This window comes from Carya illinoinensis, chromosome 3 (assembly GCF_018687715.1).
Source record: "Carya illinoinensis cultivar Pawnee chromosome 3, C.illinoinensisPawnee_v1, whole genome shotgun sequence".
NCBI classification, from domain to species: domain Eukaryota; kingdom Viridiplantae; phylum Streptophyta; class Magnoliopsida; order Fagales; family Juglandaceae; genus Carya; species Carya illinoinensis.
This window is the reverse complement of record NC_056754.1, coordinates 18,473,167-18,485,610: the sequence shown is the minus strand read 5'-3', so window position 1 is coordinate 18,485,610 and position 12,444 is coordinate 18,473,167.

Here is a 12,444-nt window from a genome sequence, read left to right as displayed (position 1 = left end):
TTTCTTTCCAGAAATGCCCCTCTTTCTCCTCTCGGGTTCTCTCTCATCACAACCTAGTGCCACTGCTGCTGCCACCCAACTCGACCGCACTGGCTTCCCCTCATGCCGGCAGCACTCCCAACCCAAACCCAACCCCTCACGGTAGCCCACCTTCCTTCACTCTCTCTTACACAGATTTGCACTTCATGGCCAAATTCGCCCCCGATGCCGCCACCCAAGGCCTCCAGCCACCATCACCAGCTCCACCAGTCTTCCTTAACTCTTCCAGGCCGAGCCTAAGCCTCCCTTAGTTTCCTCATCCATTTTGTAGTTTTTATGACCCACGGCCAACCCCCTTAAAACAGCGTTGACTCTGTTGCTGCTCCGCCACTTTTGGCGTCACCCTTGATCATGCACACCCTTGATCTTCTAGAATTTCAATTTCACTGTTGTAAACAATTTTTCAAATAATTTATTGAGATTTAAATATATTTTTACACTAACTTGTTTTATGCAGTCTAATTGGTTGTGTCGAGCCTTGGATCCAAGAAGTGTGGGTTTGTGGATTTTAGTTGTTGTTAGATGTGGGCCTTGGCCAGAGTAGAGGATGGGTTATTTGTGGAGTTGGATTGTGTTGGGAATTTTTTATTTGTTGGGTATTGTGTCATGACATTTATTATACTGTTGCATGCATTTTCATATCTCATGATTGAAAGTTGGGTTTTCGATTTGAGAAAAGAATTTTGGGTGCGTGTATATTACGACCCCAAGCTGAGATGGGCCATTATCTCAGTGAAGCTCATATAGTCATTCAGGAGCATAATAAACTAAGTGACGTCTCCTAGATTGTTGCTGGGCGACAACGGGATCGGACGAGATGGTAACACTCTCGTGTCGACTCCATAGCCTCTCTACTGGCGAGAGTTAGAAGATGGCTTGATCATGAACACGTTGGACGCAAAGCTGAGCATCGCTCGTTACAAAGTCATATACACGGTCGTTACCCATTGTGTGACGAAAGAAGCCAACGTGTGTGGATGGTCCTTAGGGGTGATAATGGTGCATATGGGATAATAGATTTGTTTTGAGTCAAATGAGATCTTTAGCGTGCGTTTGAAAAATGGTTATTTTCGAAAAGAAATGATTGTTTGGTCTGATGCATGTTTTAGCACGTGCATGCATTCATGTTGGTGTGTAAATGTGTTTTTATCTCTTGATTTGTTTGCTTAGTTATTTACTAAGACTCATAATCTCACGTGATATTCATACCATACAATTCTGTTTTATAGAATTATGAATTTTGATGTGGATGAGGAAGTCGAACCTGAGGTTTTGGGTTTGCCGAAGGAGTGACCTGGGGTATCGTTTTCAATGATATTTTATTTGTTATGGATAAATAAAAAACAAGATTATCGTTTTCCTTTTGATCTAATGGTAATCGAAATAATCTAAACTTTAGGCACACCCGAGAGTGCAAACAATAAAACTATATTATAATTACAACTGTTACCCAGATGACTAACACAAGATGGGGGTGAATTGAGTTGTATTTAAAAAAATAACAATTGTAAATCAAATATACAATATAAAATATAAACAAAATACGAAACAGCAATAAATATAAAAAATAGGGGTAAGAGAGAAGCAAACTCAGTATATTAACGAGGTTCGGTCCCACTGCCCACGTTCTCACTTCAAGCTATCATTTGAGGATTCCCAAATTCACTATTCAACCTCCTTCAGGTGAAGACAGAAACCTATTACACCTTTGAACAACACTGCTACAAAGGATCCGTGTAGAACACCCTCTATACTTACAATCACCTTACACGTGGTGATTCAACTATTCCCTGTGTAGAATACTTTCTATACGCACAAGGGTTATACACACTCTTTTATAAATACAAGAGCTGATAGTGGGTAGGTTATCAGAAAACACTCCTTAATGAGTAAAATAAGAACAATACAGAATAAACTATATTTCTCTCAAAATGAATAGGGATTAAGGCTCAATACTTAGAGATGAGAGAATGAAAGTTTTGAATGAATGTTGTATGCTCTTGATGTTGTAAATGTGAAACTCTCAAATGATCTATTTATAGGCATATGAGATTTCATATTCAAATTTAAAAAAATTCACATTTCAAAGACAACATCATTCATTTTTTCAAAAAAGTCAAATAAAATGTTTTTCTTTTTCAATTGGTAAAGACAACATCATTCATTTTTCAAAACTTTCAAATCTAATATTTTACTTTTGACATATGACAAAAGGAGCACACTTTACATTTCAAAAAATTCAAACCTAATTTTTTTACTTTTTGCATATGACAAAAGGAGCACACTTTATTTTTCAAATATTTCAAATAAAAACATCTACATTTTGCATAAGTCAAAAAAAGTATCAATCATTTTTGAAAATATTCAACTAAAACATGCACATGTGAAAGATGACAATCAATCATCTTTAATATTTTCAAAGTTCAAACCTTTAATTAAGGTATGCACATGTGAAAGATGACAATCAATCATCTTTCAAAATTTTCAAGTTTAATTTTCAAAATATTCATGCACATGTAGAAAATGTATTTTAATGCTTTATGATAAAATATTAATTTTGAGACTTAATGCTAATTTCAAATTTTTAAGAGATTTATAACATTACTCTATGACTTTAATGTGAATTTGTTCCCTTCTTGCTCATGCTTGACTCCTTGATGTATTTGACTCTATTGTGTAGACAATTTGAGCTTGAGACTCTTTTATTTTTTGAATTCATTTGTTATCATCAAAATCCATTTGTAAATATATAATTACACAAAATTTGAAATTTTGGATTCAACAACAACTATTGAAATTGCCCATACATCGGGCCCAAAAGTTTAGTACATCTCGACATAAGATTGCTTAGAATTTTCCAAAATAAATTGCCAAAACAAATAACTACGACCTCGAAATCAGAATAATCAAACTAGTTTTTTCCATTCTTCTCTCACGCCTCTCTAAATCAATTTCTAGTCAATGTCCACATTTGGATGTCTATTGATACTTGTATCTTATGAAGTTCAATTTTTAATGAGTTAATTTTCTTTTGGCCATATGCTAGTATTTCTGGATCATATCAACAGAAAAGCCCGTAAGCCTGTCTAGCCTACACAATTGACACGTATTGAATTCTATAAGCATAATAGTACCACAACAAGAAAGCAAATAAGACCACCAACAATTATCAAATAACTCATAGTCTTGGCAACCAAAAAATCGGGGCCCCTCATGATTCTCAGTATGAGCAGTTTGTCCACATGTTGTAATACCACAATAATATACTAGGTATTCATTTTGAAGATAGTTTTTTTAGCGTGAGATATTTCTAGTACTGCTACCAGACTCAAATATTGGGTAGTGTTGTCTTTCATTTTGCTTCAAGTTTTTAGACAAATATTGAGCATTTCCGTTGTCGACACTTAACTTTTTCTTACGAAGGCCTTAAACATACCTAAACCATTAACCCATAGAAAGTGGCTTAGGAAAGGAATGGTAACACATAGGAAAAAGCAACATACTCGAATGGCTATAAAAACCGGTTGCCTTTGTGATTAGCTGTCTGGGTTACCCAACCATGGAGTATGTTACATATTTTTTGTGTTTCTACTCAACTTTGTTATCATTAGGGTCAAGGGAGATTCACAACCAAAATCATAACAAATAAGAAAAGTATCCAAGGAAAATATACCTTTCCTATCACAAACGACAATGGTATCACAACCTAACAAGTTTATCTAAAATGCAGTAAATAATTGAACCAAACATAAATGAATGCATTCACAAAGCAAAGAAAATTGCAAACAGTTCTGTTAGGTACAAGCAGGGGATAAACGACTGCGTTCATGGAATAAAAAAATGAAAGCCGAAAAGCAAAAAAACTAAAAAGAAGAGTGAAGCAAAGTAGTAGAGCAAAGTTTTTTCATCGGCGAGAAGACTGCCAAATGTAAAGCAGATATCTCTTTTTCTCTTTCTCAAATCCTTCACTTTTAAGATAGATCTCTCTCTCTCTCTCTCTCTCTCTCTCTCTCTCCTTCCGATTCTACCTTTTGGATTGAGCTAGTTCTGTGTTTTTTGACTCAAGAATTTTGAATAGATCCATCTACTGTGTTTTTTTCCTTGGGTAAGTTCTGCAGTTTGACATCTCTCTCATGTTTTTGGGTTTATTTGCAAAACAAAATTTTAAATTTTTCCATTTTAATTTTATTTTAACTCCATACTAGAATGTGAAGAAGATGGTTACGAATATGAAATCTATTTTTTTTTCTTTATTTTTCTTGTTTTTAATTCTGGTTTTAATATACTCTTTGATTTTCAAATCATTTTGATGAAGAGTTGTTTTCTTTTTCTTATTCATTCTTCCCAAGGATGTTGATTCAGTGTGTTTGATTGTGGGTTAATACCAAAACTTGAAAAAGAAGGGAAGAGGGAAATGAAGAGGGAGTCTGCTAGTTTTGTTGAATTAGTGTGGTACCAAATTACGCAGCATTGAAGATTAGAAAAAAAAAAGAAGAAGAATTATGTAGCTTTGTCGGCAAGATTCACAGGTAGTTGCATGGACATGAGGTTAGCTTTAAGCAGTGTCACAGCCCAAGAATTTGACGGGACTTGTGGGGAGATTTGGTAAATTCGTTTAAGGAAGCATCGTGATATCATTGCACAATGTAATTCACTAAAAATAAAAAAGTTGAAATTGACATGGCACGCCGATTACATCAGGCGCTTGCCATTAGTATTTTTCAATTGCAAATGAATCCAACCAATTTATCTTAATAACATATCCGAAAGAATTAATTAAGTAATCCAACAAATAGAATTAAATAACATAACAACCAAATTTTGGCAATTTATTTGGGGGAAAATAAATATGTCTAGGGAGTTGGATCCCAGTTTTGTTGGTTGCCAAAATTTAGAGAATAAGTGTGTTTAAGGAGCCAAACTAGAAAGAAATGGATACATTCATAGAGTAGAAAAAATGGCAAATGAATCCAACCAAATAATCCAAATAATCCAAAATGGCAAATTAATTCAACCAATAGAACTGAATAGCATGGCTAAATCACAACACATAACCACATAAATTACATAACCGTAGAAAAAGAAATTTCAAGAGGAGGCTCATATTGGTTGCTCATAACAAAAGTTTGAATGACCGCAACAAATTTGTCTTTATGACCATCTGGGTTACCCCACCATATAGAGCTCTCCCCATTAACAGAAAGTGTGATTTTATACAATTATCATATTCAATTTAACTATCATCACAACCTAACTACAGTCTAACCATCATCACAACCTAATTACACACACAACCCCAACGATGGCCTTATTGAAGTTAATAATTAAGCTGTAAAGAATAAAGCAATGACATTGAGAATAAGCAAATAAGGTATCAAGAACAAGAACCAGAAAGCCAATAACTGATGAAGCTAACCAACACAGCAATAGGAGAGTAAAACAAAGTGTCACAAACAGAGAAGAAAGAAGCAGATATGAACAAGTAGTGAATCTACTACAAATCCCCAACCTTAGTGAAACAATGCAGAATGTCAATTTTGTAGCACACTAAAATTATAAAGGTATATTGAGTAGTAGAACACATAAATTTCACAAAATAGAAATAAAAAAGAATCAAAATCTGTATGGATTCATCACTGACAGTGTAACAAAGTTACTTTGAAAATAGACAAAGTTAGAAAACTTATTCATAGAAAAAAATGGCAAGAAACCATAACATCCATCCAAACAGAAAACACTTTGACGTGAAAATCCAAGCACATTAGCACGTGAAAAATTTAAAAAACATGAGCTTCAGCAATAGTTACTCGAAAATGGCAAAGTTATTGATTTTTACTATTACATCAGCATCTTAAATTACACATAGAGTGAAATGGCAATCTCTAATGAATAAATTACACATCAAATTACACATCAATTAAAGAGAGAAATCAAACAACTAGTACAATGTCTAAGGGAAGGTAACTACAATAAAACAAAGCACATTAGAGTTGCATGTGAAATTCTTCATAGGAATCACATGGCAATCTGGATTCTAACATTATGTCATAAATTTCACAAAACAGAACCCAAAATGATGCAGTGAAATGGTATGGGTTAGTCACAGACACTGAAACAATGCATCTGCTATGCTAAATTCTATGCACACTTTCAATGGCTTTGCTAGATTAATTAGCAGAAGTATCAACTCAAAGTTCACTAAACAGATATCAAAGAAGCTGTGAATGTGTATGGGTTGCTCACTAACAGTGAAATAAAGCATAAGCATGTCAATAGAAAGGTACAATGAACTATGAAAGCTAGATTGAATAGCAAAATGCGTAAATTTCATAAAACACAAATCAGACAAGCATAATGGTAGATTGAATAGCAGAACACATCAATTTCTCGACCCCAGTGAAATGAAGTAGAATGTCAACTTTGTTGCAAAATTAAATGGAAAAGGTAGATTAAATAGCGGAACACATCAATTTCACAAAACAAAAATAAAAAAGAACCAAAATTTGTATGGATTTATCACTGATAGTGAAACAAATGGCATGTCAAATTTGTAGAACGCTAAAATGCCAAAGCTAGACTGAATAGTAGAATACATCAATTTCATAAAACACAAATCAAACAACTAGATCTTGATTACTGATTTGTAGGGGTGTAACTAGACCAATTTGGTTTGGTTTTTGACTTATTTTAGAACCAAGCCGGTAGTTACTAGTTTTGAAATTTGAAAAACAGATACTATACCGATTACACTCCTAAACTGGTACTTTTGGTTTTACCGGTTCCCATCTGGTTCAGTCTGAATTTTTCAGTGTATTATATAGTATATATAATATAGTGATAATATATTATAGTATATTATAATATATATTATAATTGTATTATAGACTATAATGATATATTATAATATATAATATAGTGATATATTATAGTATATTATAATATATAGTGATATAATATTAGTATAACTATTAATACAATAGACTATAGCTATATAGGATTTTAAAATTTAATATTATATTAATTACTAGTTTATCATATAATACAAAATTATTTTATATATAATTATATATTATATGAAAATTATATATAATATAAATTATATATAATATAAAAAATCATATATAAAAATTAAAAATATATATATAAATCGATCCAGTCCTGTAGTAGAAAAAAGAAAACCAGAACTATAATGATTTTGACCGGTTTTGAGAAAAATGAAATAGGTACCGGACTGAACCAAACCCGGGACCAGACTGAACCCTCCGGTCCGGTTTACCCCTTCATTGTTTTTTTTCCCTTACTGATTATACAAATTTTTTTTCCAAAACCTACTCACAATTCACAAATTGCCATTAGAAACCCTATAGAGGCATACAGAGAAACCAATCTGTAATGGTGGGTTAGGGTTATTGAGTTTAATCTCAAACATTCAACAATGGAGTTACAGAGACCCAAAATGGTAGAGTAGAAATGACATGGACAAAAGAATCAAAATCTGAATGGATTCATCATTTTTTTTTTTGATACTCAAACTTCCAACTTCATTAAATCAAGGAGAAGATTACATATATAAATCAAACCATAAGGTTTGAGATAAAAAGTCCGAAATACAATCCCACCAAGTTGTAATACTATCAAGATGTCTAGCATGTTGAGCTAAAGAATGGGCAGCTTTATTAGCTTCCCTATAAACATGTGTAAACAAGCAATTTCGGAACAAAGAAGACAACTTTTTAATCTCCAAATACATCCCTCCATACTATGAATTAGACATACTATCATTGTTTAAAGCTTCAATCACCATAAGGCAATTACTTTCCACTTGGATATTAGAAATACCCATACCTGCACAAAGCTGTAATCCACAGAAAATAGCTAAAAGTTCAATATGCTCCACTTCATCAACATCTACTTCCGGTAGAGCTGCTGCCAGCAGAATTCTTCCCATATTATCTCATAATATAGCTCTAGTTCCAGCTTTTCCAGCTTCTATATGCAAAGAACCATCAACATTAAGCTTGAGAAAATCTTTTGAGGCACCTTCCAGTGATAAAGAGCTTGCACTTGCCGTCGGTTCTGCTTTTGTACAGATTTGTAACTTTTCAACACTGATAAAGCTTGATCAGCAACATGATATGGAGAAACAACAATTTGATCATGATAAAAGTTATTGCGTCTATACCAAAAACCCCAAGCCATTGTGAAGAAAATAGATAGACTCTCCCAATGCTTATCCAAACAAAACTGAAAGGCAAGATCAAAAAAATTTGAGTGAGATGTTGCATGCATAGAAGGTAGAACTTTCAGCCAAGTTCCTTCCAGAAATTTACAGCCCACCAACGCGTGATAAACTCCCTCTTCCTGCTCCTTACAAAAACTGCAAATCCCATTGATAGGAACATGTTTTAACAAAAGATTTGTTTTTGTCGGTAAACCATCTTTGCAAGCACACCAAGAAAAAAATTTTATCTTGTTTGGAACCGGCAACTTCCATAGATGTTTCCAAAGCACTCTTTGATTTGTAGCATTAGAAGATTCGGCTACTTGAAAGCCTTATTTATCCATAATGAACCGGTAGCAACTTCTGACACTAAAAACACCATTTCTTTCAAATTTCCACATCCTTTTATCTCCTTGATTCACAGTACCACACGGCATTTTCAGAATTTCCATAACTAAACTTGGATTAAAGAGAGCTCTAAGTTTGTCTATATCCCATGAAGCAGAATTTTCAGAGAATAGACTATTAACAGAATCCCGTTCAGTTCCCCTTTTTATCTCAATACCCTCCTTCTCCAAAGAGATATGACCTGGAATCCACTTATCACTCCAAATATTAACACTAGTGCCATCACATATCCTCCATCTATACCCATCCACAGCCCACTACCTAGCCTCCCAAATCCCTTTCCAAGAGTAAGAAGGACATCTACCCAACCCGGCTGTCAAAAAATTTGAAGATGGAAAATATTTAGCCTTTAGAAGTCTATGGAGTAAAGAACTCTCATCTTGGAGCAAACGCCACCCTTATTTGGCTAACATAGCTAAATTATGAATTTTCAGCTTTTTAAAACCCAATCCGCCCCAAGATTTAGAAGAACACATTTTATTCCAGCTTAACCAATGTATTTTCCTTTCATTATCTTTGTGACCCCACCAAAAACGGGCCATCATAGCCTCTAAATCATCACATAAAGTAGAAGGGAGTAGAAAACAACTCATAGAATAAGATGGAATTGAAAGTGCTACTACTTTTATCAAAATTTCCTTACCCCCTTGAGAAAGCAATTTTTCTTTCCAAATTTGCAGCTTCTGCCAAACTCTCTATTTAATGGACTGAAATGCTCCGCCTCTAGATCTTCCTAGCAAAGGTGGCAACCCAATATACCTCTTATACTGCTGAATGTCAGAATTACCCCATAAATTTTTTATATCTTCTTGGGTCCTCCTGTACACATTTTTACTGAAAACCATTGCTGTTTTTTCCTTGTTTATCCGCTGACCAGAGACTTCCTCAGATTTTGCCAAAATATCTTGAATTTGTCTGTTTTCTTCTAAATCAGCCTTACAAAAGATCAAGCTATCATCAGCAAATAATAAATGAGTAATGTTCGGGGCCCCTCTACATATTTTATTACCTGAAAGTTGTCTCCTCAAGCCCGCTTCTTTTAATAAAGATGTTAACCATTCAGAACATAAGAAAAAAAGATAGGGAGACAAAGGGTCCCCTTGTCGAAGCCCTCTAGAAGGAATAATAGGCCCCTTAGGTTCCCCATTAATAAGCACCGAGAAAGAAACCGAGCTAACACACTGCATAATCATCCTCACAAACTTCTCACTAAAACCCAATACCTCCATAACAGATTTCAAAAAACCCCACTCCAGCCGATCATACGCTTTGCTCATATCCAATTTCAATAACATAAAAACCTTACTCCCTGTCCTCTTAAGCCTCAAATAGTGAATCACTTCATAAGCTATAAGGACATTATCAGTAATGAGACGCCCAGGCACAAATGCACTTTGACATTCCCCAATGATATTAGATAAAACCAGTTTCCGCCTATTTGCAATGACCTTAGCAATCAGTTTATAAATCATATTACATAGGCTAATCGGTCTATAATCTATAACTCTTATTGGAGATTTCTTCTTGGGAATCAAAGAAATAAAGGTGTGGTTAAGAGAAGAAGGGAAAGAACCTGTATTAAGGGCATGCAACACTGCTACAGTCATTGAACTTCCAACCACTTGCCAATATTTTTGGAAAAATATTGGCGACATGCCATCCAGGCCCGGAGCCTTAAAGGGATTCATTTGCTGCAAAGCTATCTTAACCTCATATTTAGAATACACACGGGTCAGCTCTTCATTCATACTTGGGGTGACTCTACCCCTTAAATCATTCAGGAAATCTAGTGAAGCAGTCGGATTTGAAGAAGTGAAAAACTCACTAAAATAACCCAAAATCACATTGTCCATATGAGCCCTCTCATGCCACTGCCCTTGTTCATCCTGAATTCTTTGCAAACAATTCTTTTTTCTTCGTTGAGATGCTTTCATATGAAAGTATCGGGAATTATGATCACCTTCTTTTAACCATAGAGCTTTTGAACGTTGTCTCCACATCACTTCATCCCTCTCCAACCAGATAGCAACCTCTTTTCTAGCAACATTTAAGGCTGAAACATCAAGCCCTCGATGATCCTCATATACTTGTTGCAATTTCAAATTAGCTTGTTGAAGCTTTTTCTGAACATTCCCAAAGCAATTTCTGTTCCATTGCTGCAGCTTGACCCCACTCTTCCTATTCATATCCGCCACATCCTCCAATCTTGAGTGAACATTACCCATTCTCCATGTATCCTTGATGATAGCTTCACAATCTAGATTTCCAACCCATATTTTCTCAAACCGAAATAGTTTTTTTCTTTTTATAAGGAAAATTTGTATCACCCTCCAATTCCAACCAAATCGGGAGATGGTCAGAGTAAGCCACAAAGCCGTGAACCACCTTCGCATTCGGATAAGAATTCCACCAAATGGAATTGGTAAGAAACCTATCCAAACGTTCATTGATACAAGCAGAACCTTCTCTCATATTTGACCACGTAAATTTATACCCACTGAACCCCAAGTCATACAACTCACACTCCTCAACAACGTCTCGGAAAGCAGATAATTGATTTTCTGGTTTAGGATTCCCCCCTGTTTCTCATGATGGAACATCGTTTCATTCAAATCACCCATGACTAACCATGCCTCTCCACGTGAACGTCTAATACTCCTAAGAAGAGACCAGGTTCTATGCCGTAAATGGGTTTCAGGAACCCTATACAAAGCTGTTAAAAACCAACGCCCTCCAACTACATTATCATCACTAATTTCAGCATCTATGTGAATTGAAGAAAAATTAACAATTGAAAGTCCAACTTCTTTTCCCCAATATAGAGTAAGACCCCCTTTTCTACCATTTGAACATACTGCTAAACAGTTAGAAAAACCAAGTTTGAACTTACAGTTTTCAGCATCCCGCACACTAAGTCGGGTCTCTTGAAGGAAAAGAACATTGGGCGCTTCCCTATTCGTTAGAGCGCAGAGGTGGCGAATGCCTTGTGGGTTCCCAAGCCCACGGGCATTCCATGCTAGGACTTTCATGGCTGTCGGCGGTGCTGTTCAATAGCCACCGCCGATAGCTCAGTGCATACCTCCAGCTCCGCATCCGTGTGATTCGGAGCTTCAAAAATTCTCCTAGACTCATATCTCGTTCGGACCTGCCGAACAAGTTCTGTATGGGTGCTGCTTTGTTTCCTCCTTTTGCCGCTGTCCTGTGTCGCAACATCAAAAGGAGAATTAGGTTTTGATGTTTTGGACTTAAACGACAGCCTTCCATTTCTTCTACTTTCGTATGTCGAAGCAGGCTTCCTCAATGTGTTGGACTGCTCCACAACAGATGGCCCTACCTCCACCGGAACCTCAACAAGCCCAATATCAAAAGACCCACCAAAAAGCCCCTTTTCAAAAGCCCCATCCGAAGGCCCATCCACACCCTCCAGAGTCCCTTTAACACCTTCTTCACTGACCCCATTACCACCAACCGCTTTCAACGAGCCGTTTAAAATTGTATGAAATATGTTACTAGATAACGGACCTTCCTGAAAATCAACCATCTTCTCTGTGGACGTTGTAACCGTTACGGTTTCACCATCGCCAGAAATGCCGGCTAAGCTATTTTTGGCAGAGAGACCTGGTTCCGTCGCTGATGAAGGGGTAGGATTTTTCAACAAACTAGTCGGACCAAAATTCACTTTAACTGAATCCATCTTTGCTTCCCTTGAAAAACGACCCCTTACTGAATTCTTCTTCTCACTGAAGCTGCCAGATCGTAGCCACACACCATATGGT